Source organism: Styela clava, chromosome 10 (genome assembly GCF_964204865.1).
Source record: "Styela clava chromosome 10, kaStyClav1.hap1.2, whole genome shotgun sequence".
Lineage (NCBI taxonomy): Eukaryota > Metazoa > Chordata > Ascidiacea > Stolidobranchia > Styelidae > Styela > Styela clava.
This window is the reverse complement of record NC_135259.1, coordinates 1008616-1032769: the sequence shown is the minus strand read 5'-3', so window position 1 is coordinate 1032769 and position 24154 is coordinate 1008616. Positions and strand designations below refer to the sequence as shown.

At 37.0% G+C, this 24154-nt stretch overlaps 1 long non-coding RNA gene across 1 annotated transcript in view; it reads left to right on the top strand.

Annotated features, from left to right (window-relative positions):
* The window catches only part of LOC144428192 (uncharacterized), a 47028-nt gene that overhangs the window by 20999 nt on the left and 1875 nt on the right, over nt 1–24154 (top strand). The window lies entirely within an intron of this gene.

The following is a 24154-nucleotide window of genomic DNA, read 5'->3' as shown; positions in this document are numbered from 1 at the left end:
CAATAATTAAATGAAGGAATGATCCTGTGAAATAACAATACTAATTCCTTTATTCCTAATTCCTCTATCCTTGCAGAAGTCAATATCTAAGAATGGAAAAAAAAAACCTTATAACCTTAGCAACCAACATATTCCTATACCCTGTCTTTCTACCTTAATTAATTATAATTACTCATACTTATAAAGTTACTGATAGATTTAAATACTTATTACAATCTGGACTATAATTTGGCAATAATAGGCTCTAGTTTGGGCAATGAAGTGGTCTAGCCCACCTCTTCATGCACCCAATTCTGGCAACTTTGGTTGGGCATTTTGGCATTTGACTCCATCTATAATCAGCTTGACAATATATTTTTTTATAAAAGTTTATCTTTACTGTTCACTCCCATTTATAAAATTGATCAATTTGGCAGTGGCAATCACCATAAATTTATTAATATGGTGTGGCAAGTAATTTTTATTTATTTATTTTTCATTAACTACCAGTATGTAATTTTTCATGTTCCCTTTACTTAATAACTTCTATATGGTTGTGTGTGTGGGTGCGTGTGTGAAATATTTCAATTATTTTAGGTGAGTGAACACGTAACGTTCGTTACCCTATTATCGCCACTCGCCAATTTTCACCACACGCCTTCAGAATCGCCCTGCTGCAGTCGCACTTTCAGATAGCGCTGAATATGAGTTGTTCTCGGATTGCGACGTCGTAAGTGATAAATATTAAACATATTCTGTCACCCGGTGGCGTAAAGACATTTCAATAAAAACATACATTTTTGTAAAATGTAAAAATCAGCTGATATCACGCTCGGCCAACTTTTTGGGAGGGCGGTAATTACTAATTAGCAGCCCAAAATAGCGCGACAGTGTTTATTTATTTTAGTTTTTGTCAGTCAGTGTTAGATCGACGTTATATCAAGTTTGAAATGGGAAGTGTTTAAAATATCGTGCTGTTGTTAATTATTGTATCCGCAGGGTCCGCAGGGTGGCGATAATAGGATAAAAAAATTTTGGCTCGCCAGAAGGGAGAACCGGAAAAATCGTGAAAAAACAAAACAGCAATGCTCAATACCGTAAAAGCAGCTAACTTCGGATGATTTCACTATATTTTAATCAATAACTCTGCCGTTTGTTGTCCGATTCGCGTCAAACTTGAAATATATTACATTGATGTAATTCTCTGCATCTACATATAATTTTCTGTCTCAATTGTCTCATTTTCTGTGATCTGTAACGACGCAAATAAATATCTAACTTCGGATGGGTGTATTCCCTCCCTGCGTCACCGCAACTAGAGCGAAAAGTGCATGCGTGAGGACAAAACACGCTTTACGTCGTTGCGTAAATGCCAGATGTTCAATCCACGTCGCGAGCGACGATGATAATGTCGACCGTGGGATTTCCGGCGCGGCACTTTTAAGTTGATTTTATACTAAAATGTCTTGTTTTTATTTTCTCTTATCGTAACATTAGATCCGAATATTCACCGGTCATAGTCGATTTAGTTATAGCCGATGATGTTTTGATAGCGTTTTTTACACTCCACAGTCACACCATGTATAGTCGCACAATATATATTATTGAGCATGCACATGACAGCACTCTTTATTAAATTGACCTATTTAAATGTCGGCCGTGCATAAATCACGACAAAACACCGATTTGGCAATTGGCAACTTTATTAAAATTACTTTCGTTAAATTCACAAAACGGAACTCACTTGCAGCAATGATTGTTGTTATTTATCGCTGGTTATATATTTTTATATTTACGCAATATTTCTCGACTGCTCACAATTTTTCTATTTTGAACCATGTTGCCGTACCAAATGGAGAAATTTGAAATCGTCAAATCGAATGGATATGCTTTTCATTAATTGCCATTTTTAATAAATTTAATTGAATTACATCTCCAGCATTTGACGCCATGAATTTACGATCCACAGAAAATGGTTGATGCGTATATTTTGCCGATATTGATCAATCGAACAAAATATCGTTGTTATTTTCAAATCTACGCCAACTCGTCGGCGCCCGAATGTCTGGCGTCAAACCTGTAACGGCGACGCAACGTGACGTCGTCCTCGAAGTGAGCGACGTTAGGGTGACCTCAAGTTCAACGTTTGCGTCAGATGCTATTATTGTGATAAAAAAAATTATTCAAATTTTAATTTTTTATCGGGTCTCATACGACATCTCGCGATCAGTCCAATTTTCTATATACATTGATACCCTCTATCGAATGATGCTATTTTGACGAAGTTAGCATCAGTAGAAATCACGATTTGAGCCGCTCGAAAACGGAGTGTCAATTTTATGCTAAAACATGATTTTTTTAATCATAAAATAAATTAAACTGCGCAATTGAATATGATAACAGATTTAGATATATAATTCCTCGCTATAGAAACTGTCATAAGCACAATATGACGCAAATTAGTCGAGATAAGAACGATTAAAAATTTCATTCGAAGTTATAAACCATCCGAAGTTACCTGCTTTTACGGTAATGTGAGGACAAACATTAAAACGAATTGTTATCAAATCTTTCACAGTAACGGTAATCTCATTTAATAAAAAAAACTCCCGATTTCGCTGACCGCCAAATCGCCGAACCACCATGCTACGATACGCAATTTTTTAATTTTGATGACGTCATCATATATAACTTTGAAGTGAAAAACAAATCTCGTAGGGCCTACATAAATGTTTGAAATAAATAAAAGTAATAACCTTCTAGCAGCAGAAACACTCTTTAATCATTGAAAATTTCAGAGCAAATGATTAGGTAGGCTATGTATTTAAAGAGAAAAGATATTGAAAAAAAAGTTTGACATAAGTGGCGATAATAGGATGATCGTAGTTCCTATTATCGCCATACCCACATTTCCACTATATTCGTGAGGTGTCGCCATAGCAAATTCATTTCGCGACTCGCTGCCGTCGGCATTTTTCCTCCCATCGGTAGCTAATGTTCAGAGACAATATAGAGAAATTATAACCAGAAGTAGATAGACTCCGGATGGATTGTAATAGTAAATGGATTGTAAAAAGTGGCGATAATAGGGTACCGGTAACCCAGTCTGGATTTCATGGCCTTTTTGAACGAGAAATCGGGCGTGCAATCAGAAATTCCCGCGTGCAAATAAGAATTCCTGGCGTGCAATTATAGCTCACGACGTGCAAAACAACTACCAAAGTTACCCTAGCAGACATCTCTCAGCAGACATCTCTCTCGTTTTTGAACGCGCCGATCACTGTTGCCAGAACTCAGATTTCAATTGAGCGATGCGAGAGTTTACGAAAAAGGCATCGATGCAAAATCAGCTGATGCTTTATGTGTTGCCAGATTAACCATAAAAACTGTGAATAATTGCCGAAAAATCACAGTTCTCCCCCAAATATAAGTGTCTCACAAATATATCCGCTTAGTATAAGAAATATAAGTATAAGTGCTTATAATGGGAAGTAAACACAACGAGTTTGACAAAGATTTTTGATTTTTGATAAAATTGGTAAAAAGACCTACTTTGCCCCAAAAAGATGTGTCTTACAATCATGACCCTTTCCATTTATACATAAACAGTAGTAGTACATTTAATAAAGTGTTTATACAACGAGTTTCAAAAAGTTTGTATGGGGGGAAGATATTTTTATTCTCGTTTAAACATGACCCGCTTGACAATTTATGATAGAAATGGCAAAAAGACCTCTTTTGCTCCAAAAAATGAGTGTCTTGCAATTACGGGCCCCTCATTTACACAAGACCAGTAGTAGTACATATAATAAAGTGTTAATACAGCGAGTTTGAAAAAGTTTGTATGGGGGGAAAATATTTTTATAATGGCTTAAACATGGCCCGATAATCACTTTTTGATAGAAATGGCAAAATGACCTATTTTGCCCAAAAAAATGAGTGTCTTGCAGTTATGGGCCCCTCATTTACACAAGACCAGTAGTAGTACATATAATAAAGTGTTAATACAGCGAGTTTGAAAAAGTTTGTATGGGGGGATAATATTTTTATAATCGTATAAACATGGCCCGATAGTAAATTTTTGATAAAAAAAATGGCAAAAAGACCTACTTTGCCCCAAAAAATGAGTGTCTTGCAGTTATGGGCCCCACATTTACAAAACACCAGTAGTAGTACATATATTAAAGTGTTAATACAGCGAGTTTGAAAAAGTTTGTATGGGGGGAAGATATTTTTATTATCGCATAAATATGGTCCGATAGTCAATTTATAAGAAAAATGGCAAAAAGACCTCTTTTGCCCCAAAAAATGAGTGCCTTGCAGTTATAGGCCCCACATTTACAAAACACCAGTAGTAGTACATATAATAAAGTGTTAATACAGCGAGTTTGAAAAAGTTTGTATGGGGGGAAGATATTTTTATAATCGCTTAAACATGGCCCGATAGTCAATTTTTGATAAAAAATGGCAAAAAGACCTAGTTTCCCCATAAAATGAGTGTCTTGCAATTACGGGCCCCTCATTTACACAAGACCAGTAGTAGTACATATAATAAAGTGCTAATACAGCGAGTTTGAAAAAGTTTGTATGGGGGGATAATATTTTTATAATGACCCAAACATGGCCCGATAGTTAATTTTTGTTAGAAATGGCAAAAAGACCTCTTTTGCCCCAAAAAATGAGTGTCTTGCAGTTATGGGCCCCTCATTTACACAAGACCAGTAGTAGTACATATAATAAAGTGCTAATACAGCGAGTTTGAAAAAGTTTGTATGGGGGGAAGATATTTTTATAATCGCTTAAACATGGCCCGATAGTCAATTTTTGATAAAAAATGGCAAAAAGACCTAGTTTCCCCATAAAATGAGTGTCTTGCAATTACAGGCCCCTCATTTACACAAGACCAGTAGTAGTACATATAATAAAGTGCTAATACAGCGAGTTTGAAAAAGTTTGTATGGAGGGATAATATTTTTATAATCGTATAAACATGGCCCGATAGTAAATTTTTGATAAAAAAAATGGCAAAAAGACCTACTTTGCCCCAAAAAATGAGTGTCTTGCAGTTATGGGCCCCACATTTACAAAACACCAGTAGTAGTACATATATTAAAGTGTTAATACAGCGAGTTTGAAAAAGTTTGTATGGGGGGAAGATATTTTTATAATCGCTTAAACATGGCCCGATAGTCAATTTTTGATAAAAAATGGCAAAAAGACCTAGTTTCCCCATAAAATGAGTGTCTTGCAATTACGGGCCCCTCATTTACACAAGACCAGTAGTAGTACATATAATAAAGTGCTAATACAGCGAGTTTGAAAAAGTTTGTATGGGGGGATAATATTTTTATAATCGTATAAACATGGCCCGATAGTAAATTTTTGATAAAAAAAATGGCAAAAAGACCTACTTTGCCCCAAAAAATGAGTGTCTTGCAGTTATGGGCCCCACATTTACAAAACACCAGTAGTAGTACATATAATAAAGTGTTAATACAGCGAGTTTGAAAAAGTTTGTATGGGGGGAAGATATTTTTATTATCGCATAAATATGGTCCGATAGTCAATTTATAAGAAAAATGGCAAAAAGACCTCTTTTGCCCCAAAAAATGAGTGCCTTGCAGTTATAGGCCCCACATTTACAAAACACCAGTAGTAGTACATATATTAAAGTGTTAATACAGCGAGTTTGAAAAAGTTTGTATGGGGGGAAGATATTTTTATAATCGCTTAAACATGGCCCGATAGTCAATTTTTGATAAGAAATGGCAAAAAGACCTAGTTTCCCCATAAAATGAGTGTCTTGCAATTACAGGCCCCTCATTTACACAAGACCAGTAGTAGTACATATAATAAAGTGCTAATACAGCGAGTTTGAAAAAGTTTGTATGGAGGGATAATATTTTTATAATGGCCCAAACATGGCCCGATAGTTATTTTTGATAGAAATGGCAAAAAGACCTCTTTTGCCCCAAAAAATGAGTGTCTTGCAGTTATGGGCCCCACATTTACAAAACACCAGTAGTAGTACATATATTAAAGTGTTAATACAGCGAGTTTGAAAAAGTTTGTATGGGGGGAAGATATTTTTATAATCGCTTAAACATGGCCCGATAGTCAATTTTTGATAAAAAATGGCAAAAAGACCTAGTTTCCCCATAAAATGAGTGTCTTGCAATTACAGGCCCCTCATTTACACAAGACCAGTAGTAGTACATATAATAAAGTGCTAATACAGCGAGTTTGAAAAAGTTTGTATGGGGGGATAATATTTTTATAATGGCCCAAACATGGCCCGATAATCAATTTTTGATAGAAATGGCAAAAAGACCTACTTTGCCCCAAAAAATGAGTGTCTTGCAATTACGGGCCCCTCATTTACACAAGACCAGTAGTAGTACATATAATAAAGTGTTAATACGGCGAGTTTGAAAAAGTTTGTATGGGGGGAAGATATTTTTATAATCGCTTAAACATGGCCCGATAGTCAATTTTTGATAGAAATGACAAAAAGACCTATTTTGCCCCAAAAAATGAGTGTCTTGCAATTATGGGCCCCTCATTTACACAAGACCAGTAGTAGTACATATAATAAAGTGCTAATACAGCGAGTTTGAAAAAGTTTGTATGGGGGGAAGATATTTTTATAATCGCTTAAACATGGCCCGATAGTCAATTTTTGATAAAAAAGGGCAAAAAGACCTAGTTTCCCCATAAAATGAGTGTCTTGCAATTACGGGCCCCTCATTTACACAAGACCAGTAGTAGTACATATAATAAAGTGCTAATACAGCGAGTTTGAAAAAGTTTGTATGGGGGGAAGATATTTTTATAATCGCTTAAACATGGCCCGATAGTCAATTTTTGGTAGAAATGGCAAAAAGACCTCTTTTGCCCCAAAAAATGAGTGTCTTGTATTACGGGCCCCACATTTACAAAACACCAGTAGTAGTACATATAATAAAGTGTTAATACAGCGAGTTTGAAAAAGTTTGTATGGGGGGAAGATATTTTATAATCGTATAAACATGGCCCGATAGTCAATTTTTGATAAAAAATGGCAAAAAGACCTACTTTGCCCCAAAAAATGAGTGTCTTGCAATTACGGGCCCCTAATTTACACAAGACCGGTAGTAGTACATATAATAAAGTGTTAATACAGCGAGTTTGAAAAAGTTTGTATGGGGGGAAGATACTTTAATCATCGTTTAAACATGGCCCGCTAGTCAATTAATGATAGAAATATACTGCTATCAGATACAAATATACGCAAAAATTGTTCGGATGGCCGCACGGAATGTATCAGCATGACGGCTTTGGACCACCCTGGTCTACCTCATTGAAAAACTCCCGACTTCGCTGACCACTGGATCGTTGAAATGCGATCGCGGAATTGTTCATTAGTCCAATACTTGAAAAGGGGCAAAAAGCGATAGAAAAAGGGTTTGAATCTCGGGATCCCAACCCCATTTGTAATAGCTAAAAAAAACTCAAGAAAGTTCCTCCATTAGATACAAATATACGCTAAAATTGTTGTGTGAGCCGCACAAAATGTATCAGCATGACAGAGTTTGGACCACTCTGGTGTATCTTATTAAAAAACTCCCGACTTCACTGACCACTTGATCGCCGCGTCACATAGTGTAAATAGTTCATTGGTCCAATTGTTGAAGGGCAAAATTTTTTTTTAAAACAAATATGCAGCAACAAGGAGAATACTAGAAAGAAAAAACAACAACAATTTAAGAAAACGACTCATTGGCCCATTTCGTGTCCAGTAAATAAGTTTCAGTGTTTCTTTTTAATTTAGAAGGTTAATATGATACTTGAAGAGAAGACGAAAAATAAGCAAACATTTTGAAGTTTGAATCGTCTGGTGAACTCGTAATATTTTAATAAACACCGATAAACTATATTAAATACTGTTGCCCCTCTTTGCTTAGTGCCCTAAGCACGTGCTTATATTGTTTATATTGTTTACCCTAACTCAGTTAGTCCACTTTAGGCCGACGGTGACGCGATTTTGGGCAACAACTTAATGAACGCGGAACACAGTTTGGGAAACGCTGTTATATTAGGAGCATTAATCATGCTGAGTTAAGTGACTTGCGGGCCGCACTAACAATAAACTTTATTACCAAGTCGGGGGCTACAAACTATCCTCCCGCGGGCCGCAATTGGCCCGCGAGTTTGAGACCCCTGATTTAATGGGTAATCCAGCGCTGAGGTGTGTGAGGCCATGCCATCTTTCCTAATGGTTATTTGAGTCACATGGTGGCCACGTCATATTTTTTGGAGTTATCATATGTTCCACTTATCAGGCCACGTCATCTTTCTGATTCGGTTACGTAATAAATAATGCATTGCCATAAGAAACCCATGACATTTTACCACATGGTGTTGTAATGTGCCACGTACACGCCACGTCATCTTTCTTGAAGGTATTGTTGCGTAATAATCCATATTACCAGGGTGTTGCATGTGTGAACGTGAGCTCGACCACTTCCAGACAAAGTGACTATCCAGACGGGTGAGTATCGTTTATTCGTTTTACATTTACCGTAACTCCTTGATCTATCATTTCAGTCAACATGCGAGGTTATAGGACAAGACCAGTGGCCTATCCAAAAGGTGCTGCGACTGCAAGCGGCAAACAAACCGCATACCTCCATGGTAGCAAACAACTCGGCCGCCCTCATCTTCTCGTGGTGTCCGACAGTAATGCCCGCAATTATACATACCCTAAGGTAAGTTTATTGATTATAGCAATTTACCAACCTATATCATTCACTTTAAAAATTCCAAGAAATATAATTTGAAATTTTTCGCGTCATTCACAAATAAATAGCCTATGTCTACTCAATGAAGAAAATATACCGTAATCTAATTCTTTATAGGACTGGATTACGAGCTTTGGGAGGCGACCTAAACACATGATATGAATATTTTGTCTCACATTGCATATTTGTTACAAGTACTGCAATTAAATAGTTTGTGTTATTTGTTAACATTACAGATTGTCTCCCCATCGCGATCATCTCCGTTTTCTCTTTCTTCTATATGCCTACCTGGCGGCCAGTTTCGTCATGGCGTGAAGGAGATTTCGGAGACTGATCCATTCGCCAATGTGGACTACGTTTTGTTAGCACTTGGCACCAATGACATCGCAAGATTCAATGGCTGGAGCAAGGATTCCCGTGTATATGCCGAGCAACTCATTCGAGTGACTCAGCAGGCATATCCGGGAGCGAAGGTTTGTTTCTTTGAACTAACTTAAAATATTTCCAAGTGAAGTAAATTGTTTTTCTGTGTTGTCAAATTTTCCATTCGAACAATGGGAATTGCTTTAGCATAATTTGAACTCTCACATTAATAAAATATGTGTTACGCTCTTTTCGCTACATAGTTAATGATCTTCAAAATTATCGAACCCACATTTTTGTTTTTTATAGAGATAGAAGTAAGTTTATTTTTATCGTTGGTGTGATTACAGTTAAAGTTTAAAAGCAAGTCTTTTTTAGCCCTTGTCGTTCCTAAGAATGGGCCATGAATGCTGCTATTCTCATGAACTATTGTTCTCGTTTAGATAATATTATCCCAGATCCTTCCTCAACAAAACTGCTGCGTTGCTGAAGCTAACAAAGATATGGAAAGGATCACCAAGTCTTTTGGCGTTCGTCTCGTGGACTTGGATGTCGGCAGGATACCTCGTTTATGGAGTGATGGGCTTCACTTATCCGACAGAGGATTGCATCGCTACATGGAGATCCTTGAATCAGTTATGTCAAAGATTGTAGTAGAAGGTAATTGCATTATTTTCACGCTAAAAATTCCAAACTATATTGCATAAGTTCAAGTGTCACTTTTTATGCTACGTTGTATATGCCCTGCATAGCGTAAATGTACTATACTGTACAAGTAAGTACAAGCAAAGCAAAGTGCTGTAGCATAGTTGTTTCCATGATGTTAGAAATATTAGTGTTTTTAAACAGTTTTTCTCGAGAACCATACATTTATTATTTTTATCACAAACGACTCTCACTACCGTTTTAATATTCTCAATCTCGGAATGTTTCAGATGCGCCGCCCAAGTCCTCAAGACCAGCAACTACATCATATAACCGTAAGGACGATTTTCATACTTTTATAGCTCCCATCGCTCATCGTCCATCTTATGCTGATGTGCTTTCGCATGGACGTAAAGCGCGTGCACCAGGACCAGATACAGTTGTCAGGTCTCTATCGAATGTCCCTTCCCCCACCTCCATCCTTCAGAATTCTTGCCTTACATCTCTAAAGACTTCACCCCCATCCGCACAGACTTTTAGTCCATCTTATGCTGATGTGCTTCTGCGTGGACTGAAAGGGCGTGCTACAGACACGATTGCGAGATCATTGTCGTCTGTTTCTATTCCCATTCTCCAGAGCCCTTGCCTTACTGCTAATCCTTCGCCTCCACCCGCACATACTTTAAGTCCATCTTATGCTGATGTGCTTCTGCGTGGACTAAAAGGGCGTGCTACAGACACGATTGCGAGATCATTGTCTCCTGTTTCTTTACCCGCACATACTTTGAGTCCATGCAATGGTGATGTGCCTTCGCGTGGGCTTGAAGACAGTGTGCCACATAAAGTCTTGGTACCTGTGCAGTCTCACAATAGTGTGTCACATGCAACTCGTACCGACGCTAACTCTTCACAGAACATTGCAATGTCATCCTTTCGCCGTCGATCTTTTCGACAAAATACTGAGTTTCCGACTTCTGCCCTCTCTAGTTACCCGATTTGCACTATTCTTCCCAAATCTATTTCTGACAAAGTATCATTGCATAGTGATAAACCAACCAATATTGAATGTCTTAATTTTAATCGGCCAAGTCAGGCCATTACAGATTTTAGCCGTCTTGAATACTCACTCTTAGAATGCAAGCAGTCGGGAGGTGTGTTCTGTTGCTTTGAAATTTCGATTGAGTCATTTATTTCGGGAATTGACGGACTGGGTTCATTCAATCCAGATTGTGGCAACGACTGGGTCAGATTAGCCAATGTAATTTGGAACAAGAAGTTTGCAAAAAGTGCTTTGAAAAATGTCATCCGAAAATTAAAAAAATTTTGGAACAAAAATGCAGAAAAAATTAAAAGTCAAAGTTTAGTATTTTCGGTTCAACCCTCAGAGGTAGTAAAAACGCTTCCGTCAACCGACGGAACAATTGATATTTTCGACCATCCTGAAGTACCGGCATTCAGCGACACCATGTCGGATGACAATTTGCCCGATTTATACTCTCATTTTAAAAACGAAAAAGACAGTGAAATTTACGAAAAAGAACGTAAACAATTTGGCGATTCACCAAAACAATCTAAGCGTAAAAATTTGATTTTAAAAAGTAACACACCGACTGACTGCAGCAGGTCATCTAAATTATCTAAGGCAATAACCACTGAAGAGGATTTAAAAGAGGTTAGTCGAAATTTAAATATATTTTCCAATTCGAACAAAACTGATCAACCTCCAAGTCCAGTGCAAGCGTCTGTCGTGATGGAATGCGGAAATCCGCAAAATAAAGCTAAATTTCGAATGGATAAAAAAATTTGGAGTAATCTTTTTAAATGCATTATTGGGAGGCGAATAAAAAATCCGAACTGGGTCGATGTCATTAGAAGTGCTATTAAAAAAAGTGACCCATACTGTTCGTATGCATTTAGATGGCATACTGTAAATTCGGGAGACTTTTCTGAACGCGTTTTCGCTTGCAGTGGACATTGTGGCTTCTCGGGCTGCAGTCGTAAAATATCTGTAATATCCTATAGAGAGGACCCTCGCATGTTCCATGTTAGGTATACGGGAAATAGGTATTACGTTGGTATTAAATCAATCCAACTTAAGGGTAAACGGCGGGAGGAATTGAAAGAAAAATTGGTTCATTCTCTTCCTCGCAATATGTATTTAAAAAAAATTGGTGCCCTCTCCTCCGATGTTTTTCATTCTGGTAATAGGGACGATGCTCCGTCACAGGCGGTGTTAAAAAAGGCGCGATATGAGGCTAGATTGGTAAATGTCCCAGATTTCGATAATCAATGGAATTCGCTTGACTGTTTGAGAAAATTTCAGGCCAGAAAATGCAACAATAAATTAATTCGTGGAACCTTGCAGCAAATTTCACAAGTTCCTCCAGGTATTATGTTGTGGTCGGAACAGTCTGTAAGAATATTCATCCAAAATGCTCAAAATGACATAATTTATATTGACGCTACTGGTGGGGTACTGCCTTCAGGTGCCCAAAGCCCATACTACATTTACGAAATAGTTACTCGCCATCCCCAAAAGGGCAAATCCCCATTTGCTGTTGCAACGTTTGTTACGAATCGGCACAACATTGCAAATATTTCGAACTTTTTGTCACAATTCCGTTCTGATGTTTCCAAATTGACCAAACGATTTCCCGCAAAAGTTTTTATATGTGATGGTAGTATGGCCCTCATTAAGTCGATAATTCAGGTAAACATGCGCGAAAGTTTAGAGGCCTACATATCACGCTGTTATTCGGTCATTCAAGGCAGTGCAAATTTGGATATGCTTTCCCGACCCTTTCTTCACCTATGCACCAGCCATACCATGAAAAATTTCAAGCAATTGGCGTGTAGGGTTCCAAAAGTAAAGCGGGAATTCATGCATATATTTGGGTTGCTTGTTTGCTGCAAGGAAATTAAAAAACTTCGTAAAATTATTTATCATTTGACAATATTATTGATATCCCTGAATTCGAATCTTGTTCATAATAGCTGGTCGTACTTGAAAAAGCGTATCGAAAAACAAAATATTCCACCCCCACCCGAATGTGTTTTCGATCATGAAGCATCGGGTGAACTTTTACCAGATGCAGACTGGAGTGAGAGTAATCCTTTTACCGAATTACTATATCTGTATATTGCTAGAGCTACAAAAATTGCTACTGATGCGGGTTTTTGTGGTTCCAACTCTTTTTATTGTCCAGAAGTAATGACTAAATTTAAAACGTTTTATGTACCCAAAATTTGTCTATGGGGCGCTTTGCTAGTAGGTGATTTGGGCAGGTTTGGTACAACAATAGGCTATGAAAAGTATAAGCATTTTTACGCAAAATCATCGGTCTCTAACAAACAGAACTTAGCAAAAGATAATCGAACACAGGGAATCATGGAGAAAAGTCAACAGGAGCTAAAGCGTACTCGTTTCAACAACAGGCGGTTTAAACGTCTTGACGAGATCGCTGTAGTGTATGATCAACTTCATGATTCCCTAATTAGGGAATATCAGGATAATTTGATTGTTCGTCCCAAAAAAAGGAAAGTCGATAACAGAGACCAAATTGACCAAGAAATTGAGAAATGGGGTAAAAGATGTAGAAATATGGGTAATGATAAATCGAAAGGTATATATTTACAGCCACCGTCTAGACCTCTGAAAGCTTCTTGCCCAATAGAATTGCTTGATAATGATGTATTGGAAACGGAAATACTATGTGAGGGGTCTTCTCAGTCAATGGCATTGCGATTTAGGTCACCCAAAATTGATTTTCGAAACTTGGTACATATGTCCAACGTTGACTTTGAAATATTGAGCTCCAATACCAATTTCCGAAGGGATTGGTTCACATCGGACATTATAAATACCGCATCGCTGATTTTGTCATCGCAGTACCCGAATGCTGACGGCCTTCAAAGCACGACACTTTATACCACAATATCTGGCCCAAAGGTCTACGCTCCTTTCAAAAAGTTTATTCAAATTTTGTTCGTGCATGATAATCACTGGGTAGCTGCGTCAAACATATTTTCTTTCAATCAGAATACCATTCAAATCTATGATAGTTCGTACTTGAAATACACAGAAAATGACAAATATGCTATTTCGCTTCTCATGCGGCCAACATTAGGAACAAACAAACTACAGATTGAATTTCCTCCCGTCCAGCAACAAACGTTAGGTGCATCTTGCGGACCATTTGCAATAAGTTTTTGCATAGCTTTATGCGAAAGAATTAGACCAGAGGATATAGTTTTCGATGAGATAAATCTGCGAAAAAATATTTATGATGGCATAAGTTCTAAACGATTCTCACCAAATTTTGATATCGGCCGAAACCACAATAAAACCAATACGAAATTTATGGATATTCAGATATTTTGTAACTGCCGACTGCCCTACATACAAAATCAGACTATGATAGAATGCACTTCATGTTTGGAATGGTACCACCCGGAATGTTGCAATACTCCTGTGCCAAATGAGGCACTGGAAGATTGCAAAATTGAATGGCATTGCGAGAAGTGCAATCGATGCTAAATTTTTTCGTTATATATTCACCATATGCCTAACTCCAATTATTTTTCAGATCCATCGGCTTCATGGACACACAAATGATCAGTCTATTTTACCTTTTGCAATATATGCCAAAGTTAAGGGTTTTCTCTCTCGATCGTCGCCAGTTTTGAGATGAAAACCATCACGATAGTTGGCACCTTGACGTGGTGTGGTGGCTTACTACTAAGACCAACTAATTATCCAATGCAATAAGTGTGTCTACTACCCAAAGTGTAAATGGGGGACCCTGATTATAAGACATTTTTTTTAAGGGCGAACTATGTCATTTTGCCATTTCTATCGTAAAATGACTAGCGGGCCATGTTTAAGCGATTATAAAAATATTTTCCCCCCCATACAAATTTTTCAAACTAGCTGTATTAACACTTTATTATATGTACTACTGCTGGTCTTGTGTAAATGAGGGGCTCGTAATTGTAAGATACTCATTTTTTGAGACAAATTAGTTTTTTTTACCATTTCTATCATTAATTGACTAGCGGGCCATGTTTATGCGATAATAAAAATATCTTCCCCCCATACAAACTTTTTCAAACTCGCTGTATTAACACTTTATTATATGTACTACTACTGGTGTTTTGTAAATGTGGGGCCCATAACTGCAAGACACTCATTTTTGTGGGCAAAAGAGGTCTTTTTGCCATTTTTCTCATAAATTGACTACCGGGCCATGTTTGGGCGATTATAAAAATATCTTCCCCCCATACAAACTTTTTCAAACTTGCTGTATTAACACTTTATTATATGTACTACTACTGGTGTTTTGTAAATGTGGGGCCCATAACTGCAAGACACTCATTTTTTGGGGCAAAAGAGGTATTTTTGCCATTTTTCTCATAAATTGACTATCGGGCCATGTTTATGCGATAATAAAAATATCTTCCTCCCATACAAACTTTTTCAAACTCGCTGTATTAACACTTTATTATATGTACTACTACTGGTGTTTTGTAAATGTGGGGCCCATAACTGCAAGACACTCATTTTTTGGGGCAAAAGAGGTATTTTTGCCATTTTTCTCATAAATTGACTATCGGGCCATGCTTATGCGATACTAAAAATATCTTCCCCCCATACAAACTTTTTCAAACTCGCTGTATTAACACTTTATTATATGTACTACTACTGGTGTTTTGTAAATGTGGGGCCCATAACTGCAAGACACTCATTTTTTGGGGCAAAAGTGGTCTTTTTGTCATTTTTCTCATAAATTGACTGTCGGGCCATGTTTATGCGATAATAAAAATATCTTCCCCCCATACAAACTTTTTCAAACTCGCTGTATAAACACTTTGTTATATGTACTACTGCTGGTCCTGTGTAAATGTGGGGCCCATAACTGCAAGACACTCATTCTTTAGGGAAAACTAGGTCTTTTTGCCATTTTTTATCAAAAATTGACTACCGGGCCATGTTTGGGCGATTATAAAAATATCTTCCCCCCATACAAACTTTTTCAAACTTGCTGTATTAACACTTTATTATATGTACTACTACTGGTGTTTTGTAAATGTGGGGCCCATAACTGCAAGACACTCATTTTTTGGGGCAAAAGAGGTCTTTTTGCCATTTCTATCATAAATTGACTATCGGGCCATGTTTATGCGATAATAAAAATATCTTCCCCCCATACAAACTTTTTCAAACTCGCTGTATTAACACTTTATTATATGTACTACTACTGGTCTTGTGTAAATGAGGGGCCCATAACTGCAAGACACTCATTTTTTGGGGCAAAAGAGGTCTTTTTGCCATTTTTCTCATAAATTGACTATCGGGCCATGTTTATGCGATAATAAAAATATCTTCCCCCCATACAAACTTTTTCAAACTTGCTGTATTAACACTTTATTATATGTACTACTACTGGTGTTTTGTAAATGTGGGGCCCATAACTGCAAGACACTCATTTTTTGGGGCAAAAGAGGTCTTTTTGCCATTTTTCTCATAAATTGACTATCGGGCCATGTTTATGCGATAATAAAAATATCTTCCCCCCATACAAACTTTTTCAAACTCGCTGTATTAACACTTTATTATATGTACTACTACTGGTGTTTTGTAAATGTGGGGCCCATAACTGCAAGACACTCATTTTTTGGGGCAAAAGAGGTATTTTTGCCATTTTTCTCATAAATTGACTATCGGGCCATGTTTATGCGATAATAAAAATATCTTCCCCCCATACAAACTTTTTCAAACTCGCTGTATTAACACTTTATTATATGTACTACTACTGGTGTTTTGTAAATGTGGGGCCCATAACTGCAAGACACTCATTTTTTGGGGCAAAAGTGGTCTTTTTGCCATTTTTTTCATAAATTGACTGTCGGGCCATGTTTATGCGATAATAAAAATATCTTCCCCCCATACAAACTTTTTCAAACTCGCTGTATAAACACTTTGTTATATGTACTACTGCTGGTCCTGTGTAAATGTGGGGCCCATAACTGCAAGACACTCATTCTTTAGGGAAAACTAGGTCTTTTTGCCATTTTTTATCAAAAATTGACTACCGGGCCATGTTTGGGCGATTATAAAAATATCTTCCCCCCATACAAACTATTTCAAACTTGCTGTATTAACACTTTATTATATGTACTACTACTGGTGTTTTGTAAATGTGGGGCCCATAACTGCAAGACACTCATTTTTTGGGGCAAAAGAGGTCTTTTTGCCATTTTTCTCTTAAATTGACTATCGGGCCATGTTTATGCGATAATAAAAATATCTTCCCCCCATACAAACTTTTTCAAACTCGCTGTATTAACACTTTATTATATGTACTACTACTGGTGTTTTGTAAATGTGGGGCCCATAACTGCAAGACACTCATTTTTTGGGGCAAAAGAGGTATTTTGGCCATTTTTCTCATAAATTGACTATCGGGCCATGTTTATGCGATAATAAAAATATCTTCCCCCCATACAAACTTTTTCAAACTCGCTGTATTAACACTTTATTATATGTACTACTACTGGTGTTTTGTAAATGTGGGGCCCATAACTGCAAGACACTCATTTTTTGGTGCAAAAGAGGTCTTTTTGCCATTTTTCTCATAAATTGACTATCGGGCCATTTTTATGCGATAATAAAAATATCTTCCCCCCATACAAACTTTTTCAAACTCGCTGTATTAACACTTTATAATATGTACTACTACTGGTCTTGTGTAAATGAGGGGCCCGTAATTGCAAGACACTCATTTTTTGGGGAAAACTAGTTCCTTTTGCCATTTTTTTTTAAAAATTGACTATCGGGCCATGTTTAAGCGATAATAAAAATATCTTCCCCCCATACAAACTTTTTCAAACTCGCAGTATTAACACTTTATTATATGTACTACTACTGGTCTTTTGTAAATGTGGGGACCGTAATTACAAGACACTCTTTTTTTGGAGCAAAGAGGTCTTTTTGCCATTTCTATCATAAATTGACAAGCGGGTCATGTTTAAACGAGAATAGAAATATCTTCCCCCCATACAAACTTTTTGAAACTCGTTGTATAAACACTTTATTAAATGTACTACTGTTGTTTATGTATAAATGGAGAGTTATGATTGTAAGACACATCTTTTTGGAGGCAAAGTAGGTCTTTTTACCAATTTTATTAAAAATTGACGACTGGGACAGGTTTAAACGATAGTAAGTATCTCTTCCACCTATCCAATATTTGTCAAACTCGTTGTGTTTACTTCCCATTATAAACACTTATACTTGTCTTTCTTATACTAAGCGGATATATTTGTGAGACACTCATATTTTGGGGAGAACTGTGATTTTTTGGCAATTATTCACAGTTTTTATGATTAATCTGGCAACGCATAAAGCATCAGCTGATTTTGCATCGATGCCTTTTTCGTAAACTCTCGCATCGCTCGATTGAAATCTGAGTTCTGGCAACAGTGATCGGGGCGTTCAAAAACGAGAGAGATGTCTGCTGAGAGATGTCTGCTAGGGTAACTTTGGTAAAACAACTGCACTCGCGTGCAACTGACTTTGACATCAGATACCTCTCAATACATCCGCGTAAAATTACCGGTATCGGATAAAAAATACGTTGAATCAGAGAAAAAATGGACGTTTGATCTTTGACCCCAAACATTATTTCTACAGTTTGTCGCTAATTTTGAGAGTGTTTGTGCGACTTTGGATACCGGTACTGTTCAGTACATCCGCGTAAAATTATTGGATAAAAAATACGTTGAACCAGAGCAAAATGGACATACTTTGTCATTAATTTTGGTAGTGTTTTTACGTAGAATTAATAGATAAAAAATACGTCAAATTAGAGCAAAATGGACGTTTGACCTTTGACCCCAAACATTATTTTCATGCTTTGTCACTAATTTTGGGAGTGTTTGAGCAACTTTAGATACCGGTACTGTTCAGTACATTCGTGTAAAATAATTGTATGAAAAATACGCTGAATCAGAGCCGTACTTGGCCATTGGTGCGGAGGCGATCTTTTCGTCCATAACTATTCTCACGGGATTCCTATTTCCTATCATTCAACACGATATGGACCTTTCCCCGAGCATCGACTTCCTTGTTTACTTCGTGACATTGGCCAATCAGCAAGATGCAAAAAAGGACGTAACAATGAGAGGAATTTTTCGCGGGTCAAAGGTTGGGGAAAGGTCCATGGCCTTTTTGCTTCGCAATATTTCGATCAGACCAAATCTTGCAAGCTGGTATTTTTCGACAATTGTGGAGGTATAATATTTTGGCATTTTTATATTACTGGATTATTGATTTTAAAACCATTTAAACCGATTTACATTGGTGAGCAATTGCAAATTTTCGGCGTGCAAAATTGATTTCGCTCGCGTGCATTTTTGCGGAGCGCTAGCGCCCTCGGGCGTGCACCTGCCATGGAATCCAGTCTGGCCGGTAACGTACGTTACCACATCTTCTTGGCAAAACCTTCCATCTTATATACATTCTGTACGTTTTAAACCTTATCTAAGGTTTTGTTCGCTCTCCTGATTTCATAATCAGTTTTTATTTATTTATTTTTACCATTCATTTTATTGTTTTGCTGATTATGGAGTCGAAATAAACTTATACTTATACTTATACAGAGGTGCGCTCACTAAAAACTCAGAAAGAAGAGAGCGGCGTGCGGGAGAATATACAGATGCCAGATTATTGGTCAGAATATACAGCCAAGTTGGCTCAATAAAATATATATTTGGGACTTCTCATGTATTAACCATAGGAATATTATGTGGAAATAATTATTAATATCAAATTTAGGATAATAATCACTCCATTTAGCTGAATACGAATGTACTACGCTTGTAAAATTGAACGATTATCGCAAGACTGGCATGATTGCAAAAACTATATATTACGATACACTTTTCTGGAACACAACCTAGTGACCATAATTAAAATTAGGAAACATTTCTTACAGCGAGTACACCTTTTCTCCCTCACTGGCTTGGCATTCTCAATCTTAGTTGTCCGCATTCGATGATCTTCAAATCTCCCTTTAGTATTAATTAACAACCCATTCTTCAGAAAGTTAGCAAATGTAATAGTTGTGCATTTTCTATCTGCTTCCACCTTGTTGCTTCTCAGCGGTGTCGATTTGAAACCGGGAAAGTCATAACCGTTGGTTAAAGGAAAATTAATGAGTAGACCAGCGTTATGTTGCTTTATTGAAATGTAAGGTGTATGTTCTTGAAGTTGTGGGCAACAGTCATAAATACACCACTGACTATTTCGAGTTCACAGCTATCATCTGTTTTGTGCGAATCGGTTCTGTTACAATATTTCAAGGACGTTATTTATTCGAGAGTCCTGCTGCACGATAACAAAAATGTATTTTTGTAACCTTTTGTCTGACCAAAGTCAGATATCCGCAGACAAGCAGTTTACAACAACCAACCTTTTTATTATTCAGGGCTAGGCTTTTATTAGTTTTAAAATTCATCTTTATTCTGTTTTGTGACGTCATAATGAATGTCCCAAATCATTTAAATTTTGTTCTTTTAATTCAGATTAAAAGCGATACAAGCAACGTCCGCACATTTACCCACATTACTTGAAAATTGTGGACTATTAAAAATCGACTTAAATACATTCAGAGAAGAGGAGATGGGCAGAAATCAAAAGGTTAACAGATCATGTAAGTTTAGCTTTCTGTTTAGATTGTTTTGTAGGATAGGTGTAGATTTCCTAACATGTGTCGCGCTTGTTCGGGTGAGAATCATTCAGTGATCCATGGCCCGAGGATCTTTACAAGAAGATCAAATGCTAACAATCATCGCAATGTCTCTACTCATACAAACAGCGTTGCCCAATGCAAATGTTTCAGACGTGGTGTCCAGTTTCAGCTTTTGCTAGTTGTAGTGAAGGATCCATTGGGCTTTTCTGAATAAGTTATCGCTGTGGTAGACTCTGCTAGTCAAATCTCAATTATATATACATCATGAATCGAAACGAAAACTTGGTCTAGTAAAAATAAACCATACCCGTGTTAGCACTGACACTTTATGAAACAAAGGCGTTTCGCAAGATACAGAAGTAGTAATATTGTCGGTGAAATCTGGTTACGACGAATATTGGCGTTGAACAACGTGTTTGTGATCGAGTCACAAAGACCACATTCAGATAGAATGCTTAAAAAAGTTCAATATATGCCTCACTTGCAGGATTTTCCGTTGGCCGATATTGAAGCGAATCAAGCTATGACTTTAATCGCGGCAGATAATCTCATAGTGTTCTTCCAGGTTTTGCATGGAGTCGGTCGACAACGTGAACCAATAGAAATTGAATCTTCTCTTGGTTGGACTTGATCGGAAATTTGCGTACAAGTATTGACAATAAGACAATTTCAAATTTGATGCATTGCGGATTACGTGACCATTATACCATGCTACAAGAGCAAATCGGATAAAATTGGTCCAGCGAATCTGTAGGCACGGCAAACAATTTTTCGCATAGGGAGTCCTTCGAAGATAGACGAGAATATATCTTCACGAACAGTAAAATTAATTTATTTGGCCGTCATGATGAATTTGGTTTTATGGAGTTGAATGGAAATTGCGGAAAGTCACCAAACAAACACGCAGCTCGTATGAGATTCAAAAGTCTTACAAAGAAACAACGATTCAATAAATAATCGCGTCGGGGTGTTTTTTCCTTTTCTGAAAAGACCGACAGCTATAAACGTCAATATAAAAGCCATGCTTCATTTATTCTATTTTTGAAAAATGATATTAATTCTGCAATTTTTAACTGTACAAATAACTGTTTTTCCTGGAAACAACCATGTGTGTATAAATTATTGCCTCGTATTGCTTTCGTAGCTGTTGATTCATCTTATGTGGCGAATTTTTGTTGTTTAACGGGAGATACGTACGATAGCGGACATGAATTTCCTAGTAGCGCATTATCAATTATCGATATAGACTTTTACGTTGATTTACTTACTTCGAAATAGAGTGTCGATTCATTGGTATCAGCATCTAAGAACGTGATTGAAATGTTACACAATAACGGGTTCAAGACGACAGATTGGATTTCGAATTCCAAATCAGTTTCACGTGAGATATACATTCATCGTCTCGCCACAAGTATTGATTTAGATATCGAGAGACTTACTGTTAAAAGTGCTTGGGACTGAACTGTGAAAGCGAGAGAGATTGCTTCATACTTGAACACCAGGAGTTCACAGGTTTTGTCACAAATAGAAAAGCCCTTGCTGTTGTAAGTTCAATACTTGATGCTTGGGATGAAAAATTCAACAATAAGAGACTGAAGTGTTGGTCAAAGTGGAGTAATTCTATAAGTTTTCAAAATATTTCAATTCCTCGTCAACTCGAAGACGTGGAATGTAAATATTCCCTGTACAAATTTGGCATATTCTGTTAAATGATATCGAAGCTTTCCAAGAAGAATTGCCAGGGTCGTTCCACTTAACGCTGATTCCGCGCAAAATCCCACAGATTACTGCGATAGAAGGATGTATATTCCTCAGTTTTTAGAGAATTCGGACATTGGACTAGTTTTTGACGCTACTCCCCCCGCGTCAGGATTCCGCCTCATTGATGGATGACTTTCTGTGAATAGTCATGAAGGTGCCTTTGTCGGCAGTCCGCGTGGCTATAAGTGCTAGTTTAGTTCGGGTTGGGAAAAATATTCGAATATTTGAGTAACAGTTTCCTGCTCTAATGGCCGTTCTCACATGGCCTGAACACGGCACGTCACTTGCGCATCGTTGAATCAAACGCTTGGACAGCACAGCGCACGATACACGAGCATCAGCCTACAATCCTGGCTAACGGACAATGGCGTCAAAATTGGCTGTTATATTTGAGTTATAATATTTTTATTTATTTCCAGTGGATATGATATTGTTTCAATTTCTTGATGAGCATAATGTGCCCCGATTTCGCATTATTTTTAACTTTTCAGGAGGCCGTTTTGTAAAATTAGAAACATTGATACTAGTCCAGGAAGTAACATTAGGTCAATCATATTAGAAACTTTTACCGATCCGCAGTGACATTTCATAAGTTCTATTTATTGCAAAAACATAGACACGACAGAAAAATACAACGAATCCAGGGGCCAGTAGCAAAGATATTGGTAACTTTTCAATTTTACAGTGGCGATAAGGAAGATCAAATCCAGAACGAAAGAAAAAATTTAAAATAAAGTTGATTTGGAGATGGAGATTGCAAAATCATTTCTATAATTTTCCTCAGCGCCTCGTCGCCAATGATCGCACAGTAGTTTTCAAATTTGTCAAACAGAACGCACAGTTCTGCAATAAATTAAAAAAAAATTAAACATCGATATCCACCAGAGCGCAAGACTTGATACACGCGTGATTAAAAGAACCGACATTTGTATGTGGAATGCCGAAATAATCACGCCATAATCGTGAAACATACTTTAGCGGAAGTGGTTCCCAAACTTTTTAGAGTTGGGACCCACTATTTATTACCAAAGCTTATGGCGACCCACTTAACTTTAATTTAATTTTAATTTAACAGAACACAGCAATGGCTAATCATCGCAAAACTACCGTGTTTCCTCGAAATGAAGACCTGGCCGGAAAATAAGATAATAATTTGAATTTTTAAAATGATTTCAGAATGACCCTACCCTTAATATAAATTTAAAATGTGTGGAAGAAGAAAGGTTCATTAACCTGAAGTAAGGTGAAGATCACACCACTATTAAAGATGGTGTGATATCACAAATATGATATTTGTCACTTAATTTTTGTATAGAAAATACAGATAGAAACTATGGATGTCGGTTTTTATATAATATTTAGTAAAAAATCTTGTGATTTACTACAATGTAATTTTATTTTTGATAAATGAACACAAAAGACCTATTCCAAAAAAAACCATAGTGTTATTCTTCAAAAGAAATAAATCTATATCCTGTCTAAATTTCGGGGAAACACGGTAAGAAGTGCTGTACAGTGTACAAAACTGCTACGCGTAAAAAAGCCACATGGTCATTCTTTGTGTAGCAAATTTTTGTTTCTTTGAGAAGATCGTAAAAAAGAACCAATCACAGATTCGAATTTAAATTCAATTTAATTTATTTTGTTTTTTTGAAGATTTAAGTATTCGAGTCGCCACCGATCCTAATAACCAGTATAATTAACCAAAGCTCTCTACATCTTTTCACGACCAACTAAGATTCCTTTTGCGACCCACCAGTGGTTCGCGACCCATAGTTTGGGAACCGCTAAAGTTTAGCCTATATAAAATACGGTACTAAAATTTAAACATTTAAAAATGTTGGCTTATGAACTCATTTAAGTGCGGGCTAAACG